Source organism: Bombina bombina, chromosome 5 (assembly GCF_027579735.1).
Source record: "Bombina bombina isolate aBomBom1 chromosome 5, aBomBom1.pri, whole genome shotgun sequence".
Lineage (NCBI taxonomy): Eukaryota > Metazoa > Chordata > Amphibia > Anura > Bombinatoridae > Bombina > Bombina bombina.
Genome location: NC_069503.1, coordinates 122,287,695 through 122,306,129, shown reverse-complemented (window position 1 = coordinate 122,306,129; position 18,435 = coordinate 122,287,695). Strand labels below are relative to the sequence as shown.

The 18,435-nt window shown below is 43.0% G+C and overlaps 1 protein-coding gene across 1 annotated transcript in view; it reads right to left on the bottom strand.

The window, feature by feature from the left end:
- The window catches only part of LOC128660058 (gastrula zinc finger protein XlCGF57.1-like), a 77,351-nt gene extending 74,044 nt beyond the window's left edge, over positions 1-3,307 (bottom strand). Inside the window, exon 1 of the mRNA XM_053713655.1 lies at positions 3,273-3,307. The gene's annotated coding sequence lies outside the window, so the exon portion shown is untranslated. The remainder of the gene's footprint in view (positions 1-3,272) is intronic.
- Between the last annotated feature and the right edge of the window lie 15,128 nt (positions 3,308-18,435).

The window sequence follows — 18,435 nt, the reverse complement described above, 5'->3', positions numbered from 1 at the left end:
CACACACACACATTACAGCACATTATACAGTACCACAGCCTATATATATCTAATCACAGGGCTACATGACACACACACAGATTACAGCACATTATACAGTACCACAGCCTATATATATATAATCACAGGACTACATGACATACACAGATTACAGCACATTATACAGTACCACAGCCTATATATATCTAATCACAGGGCTATATGACACACACTGATTACAGCACATTATACAGTACCACAGCCTATATATATCTAATCACAGGGCTACATGACAGACACACACACAGATTACAGCACATTATACAGTACCACAGCCTATATATATCTAATCACAGGACTACATGACACACACACAGATTACAGCACATTACACAGTACCACAGCCTATATATATCTAATCACAGGACTACATGACACACACAGATTACAGCTCATTATACAGCACCACAGCCTATATATATCTAATCACAGGACTACATGATACACACACACAGATTACAGCACATTATACAGTACCACAGCCTATATATATCTAATCACAGGGCTACATGACACACACAGATTACTGCACATTATACAGTACCACAGCCTATATATATCTAATCACAGGACTACATGACACACACACACATTACAGCACATTATACAGTACCACAGCCTATATATATCTAATCACAGGACTACATGACTACATGACACACACAGAGATTACAGCACATTATACAGTACCACAGTCTATATAAATCTAATCACAGGACTACATGACACACACACACACACATTACAGCACATTATACAGTACCACAGCCTATATATATCTAATCACAGGGCTACATGACACACACACAGATTACAGCACATTATACAGTACCACAGCCTATATATATCTAATCACAGGACTACATGACATACACAGATTACAGCACATTATACAGTACCACAGCCTATATATATCTAATCACAGGGCTATATGACACACACTGATTACAGCACATTATACAGTACCACAGCCTATATATATCTAATCACAGGGCTACATGACAGACACACACACACACACAGATTACAGCACATTATACAGTACCACAGCCTATATATATCTAATCACAGGACTACATGACACACACACAGATTACAGCACATTATACAGTACCACAGCCTATATATATATCTAATCACAGGACTACATGACACACACAGATTACAGCTCATTATACAGCACCACAGCCTATATATATCTAATCACAGGACTACATGATACACACACACAGATTACAGCACATTATACAGTACCACAGCCTATATATATCTAATCACAGGGCTACATGACACACACAGATTACTGCACATTATACAGTACCACAGCCTATATATATCTAATCACAGGACTACATGACACACACACACACATTACAGCACATTATACAGTACCACAGCCTATATATATCTAATCACAGGACTACATGACTACATGACACACACAGAGATTACAGCACATTATACAGTACCACAGTCTATATATATCCAATCACAGGACTACATGACATACACACACATTACAGCACATTATACAGTACCACAGCCTATATATATCTAATCACAGGACTACATGACACACACATTACAGCACATTATACAGTACCACAGTCTATATATATCTAATCACAGGACTACATGACACACACACACACATTACAGCACATTATACAGTACCACAGTCTATATATATCTAATCACAGGACTACATGACACACACACACATTACAGCACATTATACAGTACCACAGTCTATATATATCTAATCACAGGACTACATGACACACACACACACATTACAGCACATTATACAGTACCACAGTCTATATATATCTAATCACAGGACTACATGACATACACACACATTACAGCACATTATACAGTACCACAGTGTATATATATCTAATCACAGGACTACATGACACACACACACATTACAGCACATTATACAGTACCACAGCCTATATATATCTAATCACAGGACTACATGACACACACACAGAGATTACAGCACATTATACAGTACCACAGCCTATATATATCTAATCACAGGACTACATGACACACACACACATTACAGCACATTATACAGTACCACAGCCTATATATATCTAATCACAGGACTACATGACACACACACACAGAGATTACAGCACATTATACAGTACCACAGCCTATATATATCTAATCACAGGACTACATGACACACACAGATTACAGCACATTATACAGTACTATAGCCTATATATATCTAATCACAGGACTACATGACACACACACAGATTACAGTACATTATACAGTACCACAGCCTATATATATCTAATCACAGGACTACATGACACACACACAGATTACAGCACATTATACAGTACCACAGCCTATATATATCTAATCACAGGACTACATGACACACACACAGATTACAGCACATTATACAGTACCACAACCTATATATATCTAATCACAGGGCTACATGACACACACACACAGATTACAGCACATTATACAGTACTATAGCCTATATATATCTAATCACAGGACTACATGACACACACACAGATTACAGCACATTATACAGTACCAGAGCCTATATATATATCTAATCACAGGGCTACATGACACACACACACAGATTACAGCACATTATACAGTATCACAGCCTATATATATATCTAATCACAGGGCTACATGACACACACACACACATTACAGCACATTATACAGTACCACAGCCTATATATATCTAATCACAGGACTACATGACTACATGACACACACACAGATTACAGCACATTATACAGTACCACAGTCTATATAAATCTAATCACAGGGCTACATGACACAATCACACAGATTACAGCACATTATACAGTATCACAGCCTATATATATCTAATCACAGGGCTACATGATACACACACAGATTACAGCACATTATACAGTACCACAGTCTATATACATCTAATCACAGGACTACATGACACACACACAGATTACAGCACATTATACAGTACCACAGCCTATATAAATCTAATCACAGGGCTACATGACACAATCACACAGATTACAGCACATTATACAGTATCACAGCCTATATATATCTAATCACAGGGCTACATGACTACATGACACACACACAGATTACAGTACATTATACAGTACCACAGTCTATATAAATCTAATCACAGGACTACATGACATACACAGGTTACAGCACATCTGTCACAGACACTCACCTTGCTGCAGCCTGTACAGGAAGTTTAGGTACAATACTACGGAACAAAAGCGTAACTAGTTCCCATACGGCTAATGCACTAGTGATGTCATTACATCACATGGTCAGGGTTGATGGATAGTTCCAATTTAAAAGCTGCACCTCATCCATTCATTGGATACAAACTAGCTTGTAGCTAGATCCTATACTGATAATGGATATTGCGCCCCCTTACGGTAAATTCATGTACTGAATTTGATATATATGCTACTTAGAGCGGATCGTGGAGAGTTCCTGGCTGGCTAAAATGCATGTGATATTAGTACAGTAGATTAGAAAATACTGTATGGGCATCATAATGAAACACAAGTGCTGCTAATGATGTTAGGTAATGTATTTGTGTTACACACATATGTTTGTTTTTTATTGTTATTAACAATTATTACCATACTGTTCAGATTAGCATTCTTGACTTTTATTTCACATATATTAGTTTTTTTTGCCTGTGATTAAACATTTTCTACAATTTTATTTTGTTGCAGATATTTTAAATTAGATACCAATATATTGTATATATTTCATTGTAAGTGTGTCTGTGAGTCTGCACATGTAGCTGTGAGTATGTCCGTGAGACTGAACATCTGTATGTGTGTGTCTCTATGAGACTGCACATGTAGGTGTGTGTCTGTGAGACTGCACATCTGTATGTGTGAGTGTGTCTGTGAGTCTGTACATGTATGTGTGAGTGTCTGTGAGACTGAACATCTGTATGTGTGAGTGTGTCTGTGAGTCTGCACATGTAGCTGTGAGTGAGACTGAACATCTGTATGTGTGAGTGTGTCTGTGAGACTGCACATGTAGGTGTGAGTGTGTATATGAGACTGCACATGTAGGTGTGAGTGTGTCTGTGAGACTGCACATGTAGCTGTGAGTGTGTCTGTGAGACTGCACATGTAGGTGTGAGTATGTATATGAGACTGCACATGTAGGTGTGAGTATGTCTGGGAGTCTGCATATGTAGGAGTGAGTATGTCTGTGAGTCTGCACATGTATGTGTGAGTGTGTCTGTTCTGCACATGTAGCCGTGAGTGTCTGTGAGTCTGCAATTGTAGCTGTGAGTATCTCTATGATACTGCACATGTAGGTGTGAGTGTGTCTGTGAGACTGCACATCTGTATGTGTGAGTGTGTCTGTGAATGTAGGAGTGAGTATGGATGTGAGTCTGCACATGTATGTGTGAGTGTGTGAGTCTGCACATGTAGCTGTAAGTGTCTGTGAGTCTACAAATGTAGCTGTGAGTGTCTCTATGAGACTGCACATGTAGATGTGAGCGTGTCTGTGAGACTGCACATCTGTATGTGTGAGTGTGTCTGGGAGTCTGCATATGTAGAAGTGAGTATGTCTGTGAGTCTGCACATGTATGTGTGAGTGTGTCTGTGAGTCTGCACATGTAGCTGTGAGTGTCTCTATGAGACTGCACATGTAGCTGTGAGTGTGTCTGTGAGACTGCACATGTAGCTGTGAGTGTCTGTGAGACTGCATATGTAGGTGTGAGTTGGTCTTCTGAGACTGCACATGTAGGTGTGAGTGTGTCTGTGAGACTGCACATGTAGATTTGTGTGTCTGTGAGACTGCACATGTAGCTGTGAGTGTCTGTGAGACTGCATATGTAGGTGTGAGTTGGTCTTCTGAGACTGCAGATGTAGGTGGGAGTGTCTGAGTCTGCTCATGTATGTGTGAGTGTGTCTGTGAAACTGCACATGTATGTGTGTGTGTCTGTGAGACTGCACATGTAGGTGTGAGTGTGTCTGTGAGAATGCACATGAATATAGAAGTTTTTTTTTGCCTGTGATTAAACATTTTCTACAATTTTATTTAGTTGCAGATATTTTAAATTAGATACCAATATATTGTATATATTTCATTGTAAGTGTGTCTGTGAGTCTGCACATGTAGGTGTGAGTGTGTCTGTGAGACTGAACATCTGTATGTGTGAGTGTGTCTGTGAGACTGCACATGTAGGTGTGAGTGTGTATATGAGACTGCACATGTAGGTGTGAGTGTGTCTGTGAGACTGCACATGTAGCTGTGAGTGTGTCTGTGAGACTGCACATGTAGGTGTGAGTATGTATAGACTGCACATGTAGGTATGAGTGTGTCTGTGAGACAGCACATGTAGCTGTGTGTCTGTGAGACTGCACATGTAGGTGTGAGTATGTCTGTGAGTCTGTATATGTAGCTATGAGTTTATCTGTCAATTTGTACATGTAGGTGTGCGTGTGTCTGTGAGTCTGCATATGTAGATGTGAGTTGGTCTGTGAGAGTGCACATGTAGGTGTGAGTGTGTCTGTGAGTCTGCATATGTAGGTGTGAGTATGTCTGTGAGACTGCACATGTAGCTGTGAGTGTGTCTGTGAGACTGAACATCTGTATGTGTGAGTGTGTCTGTGAGACTGCACATGTTGGTGTGAGTGTGTATATGAGACTGCACATGTAGGTGTGAGTGTGTCTGTGAGACTGCATATGTTGGTGTGAGTATGTATATGAGACTGCACATGTAGGCGTGGGTGTGTCTGTGAGACTGCAAATGTAGCTATGAGTATATCTGTCAATGTCTACATGTAGGTGTGGGTGTGTCTGTGAGTCTGCATATGTAGGTGTGAGTTAGTCTGTGAGACAGCACATGTAGGTGTGAGTGTGTCTGTGAGTCTGCATATGTAGGTGTGAGTATGTCTGTGAGACTGCACATGTAGATGTGAGTTTGTCTGTGAGACTGTACATGTATGTGTGAGTGTGTCTGTAAGACTGCACATGTAGCTATGAGTGTGTCTGTGAGTTTGCACATGTAGGTGTGAGTGTGTCTGTGAATCTGCACATGTAGCTGTGAGTGTGTCTGAGAGTCTGCAAATGTAGCTGTGAGTGTCTCTATGAGACTGTACATGTAGGTGTGAGTGTGTTTGTGAGACTGCACATCTGTATTTGTGAGTGTGTCTCGGAGTCTGCATATGTAGTATTGAGTATGTCTGTGAGTCTGCACATGTATGTGTGAGTGTATCTGTGAGTCTGCATATGTAGGTGTGAGTGTGTCTGTGAGACTGCACATGTAAGTGTGAGTGTGTCTGTGAGTCTGCACATGTAGCTGTGAGTGTGTCTGAGAGTGCAAATATAGCTGTGAGTGTTTCTATGAGACTGCACATGTAGGTGTGAGTATGTATGTGAGTCTGTACATGTAGCTATGAGTGTATCTGTCAATTTGTACATGTAGGTGTGAGTTGGTCTGTGAGTCTGCATATGTATAAGTGAGTGTGTGTGTGAGACTGCATATGTAGGTGTGAGTGTGTCTGTGAGTCTGCATATGTAGAAGTGAGTGTGTCTGTGAGTCTGCATATGTTGGTGTGAGTTGGTCTGTGAGACTGTACATGTAGGTGTGAGTGTGTCTGTGAGTCTGCATATGTAGGTGTGAGACTGCATATGTAGGTGTGAGTTGGTCTGTGAGACTGCAGATGTAGGTGGGAGTGTCTGAGTCTGCACATGTATATGTGAGTGTGTCTGTGAGACTGCACATGTAGGTGTGAGTGTGTCTGTTAGTCTGCACATGTAGGTGTGAGTGTGTATGTGAGTCTGCACATGTAGCTGTGAGTGTCTGAGACTGAACATCTGTAGGTGTGAGTGTGTCTGTGAGACTGCACATGTAGGTGTGAGTGTGTATATGAGACTGCACATGTAGGTGTGAGTGTGTCTGTGAGACTGCACATGTAGATTTGTGTGTCTGTGAGACTGCACATGTAGCTGTGAGTGTCTGTGAGACTGCACATGTAGGTGTAAGTATGTATAGACTGCACATGTAGGTGTGAGTGTGTCTGTGAGACTGCACATGTAGCTGTGAGTGTGTCTGTGAGACTTCACATGTAGCTATGAGTGTATCTGTCAATTTGTACATGTAGGTGTGAGTTGGTCTGTGAGTCTGCATATGTATAAGTGAGTGTGTCTGTGAGTCTGCATATGTTGGTGTGAGTTGGTCTGTGAGACTGCATATGTAGGTGTGAGTGTGTCTGTGAGTCTGCATATGTAGAAGTGAGTGTGTCTGTGAGTCTGCATATGTTGGTGTGAGTTGGTCTGTGAGACTGTACATGTAGGTGTGAGTGTGTCTGTGAGTCTGCATATGTAGGTGTGAATATGTCTGTGAGACTGCACATGTAGATGTGTGTGTCTGTGAGACTGCACATGTAGCTGTGTCTGTGAGACTGCATATGTAGGTGTGAGTTGGTCTGTGAGACTGCAGATGTAGGTGGGGGTGTCTGAGTCTGCACATGTATGTGTGAGTGTGTCTGTGAGACTGCACATGTATGTGTGAGTGTGTCTGTGAGACTGCACATGTAGGTGTGAGTGTGTCTGTGAGAATACACATGTAGGTGTGAGTTTGTCTGTGAGAATACACATGAATATAGAAGTTTTTTTTTGCCTGTGATTAAACATTTTCTACAATTTTATTTTGTTGCAGATATTTTAAATTAGATACCAATATATTGTATATATTTCATTGTGTGTCTGTGAGTCTGCACATGTAGGTGTGAGTGTGTTTGTGAGTCTGCACATGTAGCTGTGAGTGTCTGAGACTGAACATCTGTAGGTGTGAGTGTGTCTGTGAGACTGCACATGTAGGTGTGAGTGTGTATATGAGACTGCACATGTAGGTGTGAGTGTGTCTGTGAGACTGCACATGTAGATTTGTGTGTCAGTGAAACTGCACATGTAGGTGTGAGTGTCTGTGAGACTGCACATGTAGGTGTGAGTATGTATAGACTGCACATGTAGGTGTGAGTGTGTCTGTGAGACTGCACATGTAGCTGTGAGTGTGTCTGTGAGACTGCACATGTAGCTATGAGTGTATCTGTCAATTTGTACATGTAGGTGTGAGTTGGTCTGTGAGTTTGCATATGTAGAAGTGAGTGTGTCTGTGAGTCTGCATATGTAGGTGTGAGTTGGTCTGTGAGACTGCACATGTAGGTGTGAGTGTGTCTGTGAGTCTGCATATGTAGGTGTGAGTATGTCTGTGAGACTGCACATGTAGATGTGAGTGTGTCTGTGAGACTGCACATGTATGTGTGAGTGTGTCTGTGAGACTGCACATGTAGCTATGAGTGTTTCTGTGAGTGTGCACATGTAGCTGTGAGTGTGTCTGAGAGTCTGCAAATGTAGCTGTGAGTGTCTCTATGAGACTGCACATGTAGGTGTGAGTGTGTCTGTGAGACTGCACATCTGTATGTGTGAGTGTGTCTGTGAGTCTACATATGTAGGAGTGAGTATGGATGTGAGTCTGCACATGTATGTGTGAGTCTGCACATTTAGCTGTGTCTGTGAGATAGGCTGGGTAATATATAGAATAAATGTTCTGACCAGATATTTAAATCTTCATGATAAAAATTAGATTCCCATAATAAAAATTAATAATTTATTACAACAAGTAATGATGGCATAAAAACAGTAGCATAAAAACAATAAATGTAAGCAGTAGTACAATGTAAATAGGGTATCTCAGGTCAACGGTACATAAAATCCAGATCCAATAAGTGTCCAAATAATGTCCAACAGATAATAGTGTCCAAAATTGAGTGTCCAAATTGTGGGAGTCACAAACAGTCTAAAATGGTGGTTGTAACAAAGCTGATGTGGTGAAGTAAAAAATGGTGAAAAAATGAGAGGAAAAAAATTATTAGTGTATGATGAAAATATATATAATGGTGAAAAATATAAAAATATAAAAAATATAAAAATGTATATATATATATATATATATATATATATATATATATATATATATATATATATATATATATATATAAATATATAATGTGAAAAACTCAAAAAAGGCAGTGGAAAAATCAGTAGTGAAAAAATGAAAAATTGAGAACAAACAATCCTCCAAATGTGATCCTAGTAGTGGTCGTGTCTTTAAATCTTATTGTTGAAATGCCCTATAAAAAATAAAATAACATAGTATAGACCATATAGATAAGAAATACAATAATTGGAAATCTGCTTACCCACTGTCGACGCGTTTCGGCCCCTGTGAGGCCTTTTTCAAGACATCATGTCGCTTCAGGCGGTTTATACATTTTTTGACAGTCTGCACATGTATGTGTGAGTGTGTCTGTGAGTCTGCACATGTACAGTGGGGCAAAAAAAGTATTTAGTGAGCCACCAATTGTGCAAGTTCTCCCACTTAAGAAGATGAGAGAGGCCTGTAATTTTCATCATAGGTATACCTCAACTATGAGAGAGAAAATGTGGAAACAAATCCAGACAATCACATTGTCTGATTTGGAAAGAATTTATTTGCATATTATGGTGGAAAATAAGTATTTGGTCACCTACAAACAAGCAAGATTTCTGGCTGTCACATAAATGTATCTTCTTCTTTAAGAGGCTCCTCTGTCCTCCACTCATTACCTGCATTAATGGCACCTGTTTAAACTTGTTATCAGTATAAAAGACACCTGTGCACAACCTGAAACAGTTACACTCCAAACTCCACTATGGTGAAGACCGAAGAGCTGTCGAAGGACACCAGAAACAAAATTGTAGACCTGCACCAGGCTGGGAAGACTGAATCTGCAATCGGCAAGCAGCTTGGTGTGAAGAAATCAACTGTGGGAGCAATAATTAGAAAATGGAAGACATACAAGACCACTGATAATCTCCCTCGATCTGGGACTCCACACAAGATCTCACCCCGTGGGGTCAAAATGATCACAATAACGGTGAGCAAACATCCCAGAACCACACGGGGGACCTAGTGAATGACCTGCAGAGAGCTGGGACCAACATAACAAAGGCTACCATCAGTAACACACTACGGCGCCAGGGATTCAGATCCTTGGGTGCCAGACGTGTCCCCCTGCTTAAGCGAGTACATATCCGGACCCATCTGAAGTATGCTAGAGAGCATTTGGATGATCCAGAAGCGGATTGGGAGATTGTCATATGGTCAGATGAAACCAAAGTAGAACTGTTTGGTAGAAACACAACTCGTCGTGTTTGGAGGAGAGAGAATGCTGAGTTGCAACCAAAGAACACCATACCTACTGTGAAGCATGGGGGTGGCAACATCATGCTTTGGGGCTGTTTCTCTACAAAGGGAACATGACGACTGATCCGTGCACATGTAAGAATGAATGGGGCCATGTATTGTGAGATTTTGAGTGCAAACCTCCTTCCATCAGCAAGGGCATTGAAGATGAAACGTGGCTGGGTCTTTCAGCATAACAATGATCCCAAACACACCGCCCCGGCAACAAAGGAGTGGCTTTGTAAAAAGCATTTCAAGGTCCTGGAGTGGCCTAGCCAGTCTCCAGATCTCAACCCCATAGAAAACCTTTGCAGGGAGTTGAAAGTCCGTGTTGCCCAGCGACAGCCCCAAAACATCACTGCTATAGAGAAGATCTGCATGCAGGAATGGGCCAACATACCAGCAACAGTGTGTGACAACCTTGTGAAGACTTACAGAAAACGTTTGACCTCTGTCATTGCCAACAAAGGATATATAACAAAGTATTGAGATGAACTTTTGATATTGACCAAATACTTATTTTCCACCATAATTTGCAAATAAATTATTTCCAAATCAGACAATGTGATTGTCTGGATTTGTTTCCACATTTTGTCTCTCATAGTTGAGGTATACCTATGATGAAAATTACAGGCCTCTCATCTTCTTAAGTGGGAGAACTTGAACAATTGGTGGCTGACTAAATACTTTTTTGCCCCACTGTAGCTGTGAGTGTGTCTGTGAGACTGCACATGTAGGTGTGATTGTGTCTGTGAGACTGCACATGTAGGTGTGATTGTGTCTGTGAGACTGCACATGTAGGTGTGAGTATGTATATGAGACTGCACATGTAGCTGTAAGTGTGTCTGTGAGACTGCACATGTAAGTGTGAGTGTCTCTGTGAGACTGCACATGTAGGTGTGAGTGTGTCTGTGAGACTGCACATGTAGGTGTGAGTATGTATATGAGACTGCACATGTAGGTGTGAGTATTTATATGAGACTGCACATGTAGGTGTGAGTGTGTCTGTGAGACTGCACATGTAGCTGTAAGTGTGTCTGTGAGACTGAACATCTGTATGTATGAATGTGTCTGTGAGACTGCACATGTTGGTGTGAGTGTGTGTATGAGACTGCACATATAGGTGTGAGTGTGTCTCTGAGACTGCACATGTAGGTGTGAGTATGTATATGAGACTGCACATGTAGGTGTGGGTGTGTCTGTGAGACTGCACATGTAGGTGTGAGTGTGTCTGTGAGACTGCACATGTAGGTGTGAGTATGTATATGAGACTGCACATGTAGGTGTGAGTATGTATATGAGACTGCACATGTAGGGGTGAGTGTGTCTGTGAGACTGCACATGTAGCTGTGAGTGTGTCTGTGAGACTGAACATCTGTATGTGTGAATGTGTCTGTGAGACTGCACATGTTGGTGTGAGTGTGTGTATGAGACTGCACATATAGGTGTGAGTGTGTCTCTGAGACTGCACATGTAGGTGTGAGTATGTATATGAGACTGCACATGTAGGTGTGGGTGTGTCTGTGAGACTGCACATGTAGCTGTGAGTGTGTCTGTGAGACTGCACATGTAGGTGTGAGTATGTCTGTGAGACTGCACATGTATGTGTGAGTGTGTCTGTGAGACTGCACATGTAGGTGTGGGTGTGTCTGTGAGACTGCACATGTAGCTGTGAGTGTGTCTGTGAGACTGAACATGTAGGTGTGAGTATGTCTGTGAGTCTGTACGTGTAGCTATGAGTATATCTGTCAATTTGTACATGTAGGTGTGAGTTGGTCTGTGAGACTGCACATGTAGCTGTGAGTGTGTCTGTGAGACTGCACATGTAGGTGTGAGTATGCCTGTGAGTCTGTACATGTAGCTATGAGTATTTCTGTCAATTTGTACATGTAGGTGTGAGTATGTCTGTGAGTCTGCATATGTAGGTGTGAGTTGGTCTGTGAGACTGTACATGTAGGTGTGAGTGTGTCTGTGAGTCTGCATATGTAGGTGTGAGTATGTCTGTGAGACTGCACATGTAGATGTGAGTGTGTCTGTGAGACTGCACATGTATGTGTGAGTGTGTCTGTATGACTGTACATGTAGCTATGAGTATGTCTGTGAGTCTGCACATGTAGCTGTGAGTGTGTCTGTGAGACTGCACATGTAGGTGTGAGTGTGTCTGTGAGTCTGCATATGTAGGCGTGAGTATGTCTGTGAGTCTGCATATGTAGGTGTGAGTTGGTCTGTGAGACTGCACATGTAGGTGTGAGTGTGTCTGTGAGTCTGCATATGTAGGTGTGAGTATGTCTGTGAGACTGCACATGTAGATGTGAGTGTGTCTGTGAGACTGCACATGTATGTGTGAGTGTGTCTGTATGACTGTACATGTAGCTATGAGTATGTCTGTGAGTCTGCACATGTAGCTGTGAGTGTGTCTGTGAGTCTGCACATGTAGCTGTGAGTGTCTCTATGAGACCTCACATGTAGGTGTGAGTGTGTCTGTGAGTCTGCACATGTAGCTGTTAGTTTGTCTGAGAGTCTGCAATTGTAGCTGTGAGTGTCTCTATGAGACTGCAGATGTAGGTGTGAGTGTGTCTGTGAGACTGCACATGTAGGTGCGAGTATGTATAGACTGCACATGTAGGTGTGAGTGTGTCTGTGAGACTGCACATGTAGCTGTGAGTGTGTCTGTGAGACTGCACATCTGTATGTGTGAGTGTGTCTGGGAGTCTGCATATGTAGTATTGAGTATGTCTGTGAGTCTGCACATGTATGTGTGAGTGTGTCTGTGAGTCTGCATATGTAGGTGTGAGTATGTCTGTGAGACTGCACATGTAGGTGTGAGTGTGTCTGTGAGTCTGCAAATGTAGCTGTGTGTCTCTATGAGACTGCACATGTAGGTGTGAGTGTGTCTGTGAGACCGCACATGTAGGTGTGAGTATGTCTGTGAGTCTGTACATGTAGCTATGAGTGTATCTGTCAATTTGTACATGTAGGTGTGAGTTGGTCTGTGAGTCTGCATATGTAGAAGTGAGTGTGTCTGTGAGTCTGCATATGTTGGTGTGAGTTGGTCTGTGAGACTGCACATGTAGGTGTGAGTGTGTCTGTGAGACTGCACATGTATGTGTGAGTGTGTCCGTGAGACTGCACATGTAGCTATTAGTGTGTCCGTGAGTCTGCACATGTAGGTGTGTGTCTGTGAGTCTGCACATGTATGTGTGAGTGTGTCTGTGAGTCTGCAAATGTCGCTGTGAGTGTCTCTATGAGACTGCACATGTAGGTGTGAGTGTGTCTGTGAGACTGCACATGTAGGTGTGAGCATGTCTGTGAGTCTGTACATGTAGCTATGAGTGTATCTGTCAATTTGTACATGTAGGTGTGAGTTGGTCTGTGAGTCTGCATATGTAGGTGTGAGTTGGTCTGTGAGACTGCACATGTAGGTGTGAGTGTGTCTGTGAGTCTGCATATGTAGGTGTGAGTATGTCTGTGAGACTGCAGATGTAGATGTGAGTGTGTCTGTGAGACTGCACATGTATGTGTGAGTGTGTCTGTGAGACTGCACATGTATGTGTGAGTGTGTCTGTGAGACTGCACATGTAGCTATGAGTGTGTCTGTGAGTCTGCAAATGTAGCTGTGAGTGTCTCTATGAGACTGCACATGTAGGTGTGAGTGTGTCTGTGAGACTGCACATCTGTATGTGTGAGTGTGTCTGGGATTCTGCATATGTAGGAGTGAGTATGTCTGTGAGTCTGCACATGTATGTGTGAGTGTGTATGTGAGTCTGGACATGTAGCTGTGAGTGTGTCCGAGTCTGCACATGTAGCTGTGAGTGTCTGTGAGTCTGCAAATGTAGCTGTGAGTGTCTCTATGATACTGCACATGTAGGTGTGAGTGTGTCTGTGAGACTGCACATCTGTATGTGTGAGTGTGTCTGTGAGTATGCATATGTAGGAGTGAGTATGTCTGTAAGTCTGCACATGTATGTGTGAGTGTGTGAGTCTGCACATGTAGCTGTGTCTGTGAGTCTGCAAACGTAGCTGTGAGTGTCTATGAGACTGCACATGTAGCTGTGAGTGTCTGTGAGACTGTTTATGTAGGTGTGAGTTGGTCTGTGAGACTGCAGATGTAGGAGGGAGTGTCTGAGTCTGCACATGTATGTGTGAGTGTGTCTGTGAGACTGCACATGTATGTGCGAGTGTGTCTATGAGACTGCACATGTAGGTGTTAGTGCGTCTGTGAGACTGCACATCTGTATGTGTGTGTGTGTGTCTGTGAGTCTGCATATGTAGGTGTAAGTATGTCTGTGAGTCTACACTTGTAGGTATGAGTGTGTCTGTGAGACTGCACATGTAGATGTTAATGTGTCTCTGAGTCTGCACATGTAGGTGTGAGTATGTATGTGAGACTGTACATGTAGCTGTGAGTATCTGTAAATATGTACATGTAGCTGTGAGTGTCTCTATGAGACTGCACATGTAGCTGTGAGTGTGTCTGTGAGACTGCACATGTAGCTGTGAGTGTCTGTGAGACTGTTTATGTAGGTGTGAGTTGGTCTGTGAGACTGCAGATGTAGGTGGGAGTGTCTGAGTCTGCACATGTATGTGTGAGTGTGTCTGTGAGACTGCACATGTAGGTGTTAGTGTGTCTGTGAGATTGCACATCTGTATGTGTGAGTGTGTCTGTGAGTCTGCATATGTAGGTGTAAGAATGTCTGTGAGTCTACACTTGTAGGTATGAGTGTGTCTGTGAGACTGCACATGTAGATGTTAATGTGTCTCTGAGTCTGCACATGTAGGTGTGAGTATGTATGTGAGACTGCACATGTAGGTGTGGGTGTGTCTGTGAGACTGCACATGTAGGTGTGAGTGTGTCTGTGAGTCTGCATATGTATGTGTGTGTCTGTGAGTCCACACATTTAGCTGAGAGAGTGTCTGTGAGACTGCACTTGTAGCTGTCAGCTCCTTTGTGAGGCTGTGTCATCGCATTTGTGAGATTGCATGTTTCTGTGAGTGCATCTGTGAGACTGCACGTGTCTGTGAGACTGTGTCTGTGAGTCTGCAAATGTAGCTGTGAGTATCTCTATGATACTGCACATGTAGGTGTGAGTGTGTCTGTGAGACTGAACATGTAGGTGTGAGTGTGTGTATATGAGACTGCACGTGTAGGTGTGAGTGTGTCTGTGAGACTGCACATGTAGCTGTGAGTGTGTCTGTGAGACTGCACATGTAGGTGTAATTATGTCTGTGAGTCTGTACATGTAGCTATGAGTATATCTGTCAATTTGTACATGTAGGTGTGAGTTGGTCTGTGAGTCTGCATATGTAGGTGTGAGTGTCTCTATGAGACTGCACATGTAGGTGTGAGTGTGTCTATGAGTCTGGACATGTAGGTGTGAGTGTGTCTGTTAGACTGCAGATGTAGCGACTGCACATGTAGCTGTGAGTGTGTCTGTGAGACTGCACATGTAGCTGTGAGTGTGTCTGTGAGACTGCACATGTAGGTGTGAGTGTGTCTGTGAGACTGCACATGTAGCTGTGAGTGTGTCTGTGAGACTGCACATGTATGTGCGAGTGTGTCTATGAGACTGCACATGTAGGTGTTAGTGTGTCTGTGAGACTGCACATCTGTATGTGTGAGTGTTTCTGTGAGTCTGCATATGTAGGTGTAAGTATGTCTGTGAGTCTACACTTGTAGGTATGAGTGTGTCTGTGAGACTGCACATGTAGATGTTAATGTATCTCTGAGTCTGCACATGTAGGTGTGAGTATGTATGTGAGACTGCACATGTAGGTGTGAGTGTGTCTGTGAGACTGCACATGTATGTGTGAGTGTGTCTGTGAGTCTGTACATGTAGCTGTGAGTATCTGTAAATCTGTACATGTAGGTGTGAGTGTGTCTGTGAGACTGCACATGTAGGAGCGAGTGTATATGTGAGTCTGCACATGTAGGAGTGAGTGTGTCTGTGAGTCTGCATATGTATGTGTGTGTCTGTGAGTCCGCACATTTAGCTGTGAGAGTGTCTGTGAGACTGCACTTGTAGCTGTCAGCTCCTTTGTGAGACTGTGTCTATAGTGAGATATCATTGCATTTGTGAGATTGCATGTTTCTGTCAGTGCGTCTGTGAGACTGCACGTGTCTGTGAGATTGCAAGTTTCTGTGAGTGCGTCTGTGAGACTGCACGTGTCTGTGAGACTGCACATGTATGTGAGTGCATCTGTGAGACTGCACATGTCTGTGAGACTGCAAGTGTGTTTGTGAGACTTCACATGTCTGTGAGTGCATCTGTGAGACTGCACGTGTCTGTGAGGCTTCAGGTGTCTGTGAGATTGCACATATGTCTGTGAGACTGCATGTGTCTGTGAGACTGCACGTGTCTGTGAGTGCATCTGTAAGACTGCATGTGTGTCAGTGAGACTGCATGTGTGTCTGTGAAATTGCACGTGTGTCTGAGTGGGTCTGTGAGACTGCATGTGTGTCTGTGAGTGCATCTGTGAGACTGCATGTGTGTCTGTGAGACTGCACGTGTGTCTGTGAGATTGCACGTGTGTCTGAGTGGGTCTGTAAGACTGCATGTGTATCTAAGACTGCATGTGTCTGTGAGACTGCAGGTGTCTGTGAGGCTGCACGTGTGTCTGTGAGATTGCACATATGTCTGAGTGGGTCTGTGAGACTGCATGTGTCTGTGAGTGCATCTGTGAGACTGCATGTGTGTCTGTGAGACTGCACGTGTGTCTGTGAGATTGCACGTGTGTCTGAGTGGGTCTGTAAGACTGCATGTGTATCTAAGACTGCATGTGTCTGTGAGGGGTAGTTATCAAGCCGTCTACCTCAAATACGCTGGAATTCCGCAGTGTATTTGAGGCGAGGCTGATTCGCCTTAGTTATCAAGCCCTAGATACTGGCAAAAGTAGAATTTTGTGACGTAAGCTTCGATCCGCCAGACTCAGTCCGACACAGATCGATTCTTACGTCACTCCAGATGTTCCGCACACAAGTTCGGCACAATCTGACTACTTTTGCTAGTTATCAAAAAACTAGCAGGTACGCTCAGCACTTTTCCGGCCCAGCGTACCTGGTTTTCAAACCGCCGCCTTTGAGGCAGCGGATCTCATAGGAATCAATGGGAGTCTGACCATAGCGAAAGTTCATGTTCGCTGCTGCCCGACATCCCATTGATTCCTATGGGAAACGTCTGCACCTAACACCCTAACATGTACCCCGAGTCTAAAATCCCCTAATCTGTCCCCCCTACACCGCCGCAACGAAATAAAGTTATTACCCCCTAAACCGCCGCTCCCGGAGCCCACCACCACTATAATAAACTTATTAACCCCTAAACCGCCGCTCCCGGAGCCCACCGCCACTATAATAAATATGTTAACCCCTAAACCGCCGCTCCCGGTGCTCGCGACGCAACTATAATATATATGTTAACCCCTAAACCGCCGCTCCCGGTGCCCGCCCCAACTATAATATATGTATTAACCCCTAAACCGCCGCTCCCAGACCCCGCCGCCACCTACATTATACCTATTAACCCCTATCCTGCCCCCCCTATACCGTTGCCACCTATAATAAATTTATTAACCCCTATCCTGCCGATCCCAGACCTCGCCGCAACTAAATATATAGTTTAAGCCCTAAACCGCCACTCCCGGACCCCGCCGCAACCTATATTAAACTTATTAACCCCTAATCTGCCCCCCCTACACTGTCGCCACCTATAATACATTTATTAACCCCTATCCTGCCCCCCCTACACCGCCGCCACTGTAATAAAATTATTAACCCCTAAACCTAAGTCTAACACTAACCCTAACACCCCCCTAACTTAAATATTAATTAAATAAATCTAAATAATCTTTCTCTTATTAACTAAGGCCTAGATTTGGAGTTTGGCGTTAGCCGTGAAAACCAGCGTTAGAGGCTCCTAACGCTGGTTTTAGGCTAACTCCGGTATTTGGAGTCACTCAAAAAAGGGTCTAACGCTCACTTTTCAGCCGCGACTTTTCCATACCGCAGATCCCCTTACGTCAATTGCGTATCCTATCTTTTCAATGGGATTTTTCTAACTCCGGTATTTAGAGTCGTGTCTGAAGTGAGCGTTAGACAAAACTCCAGCCGCAGGAAAAA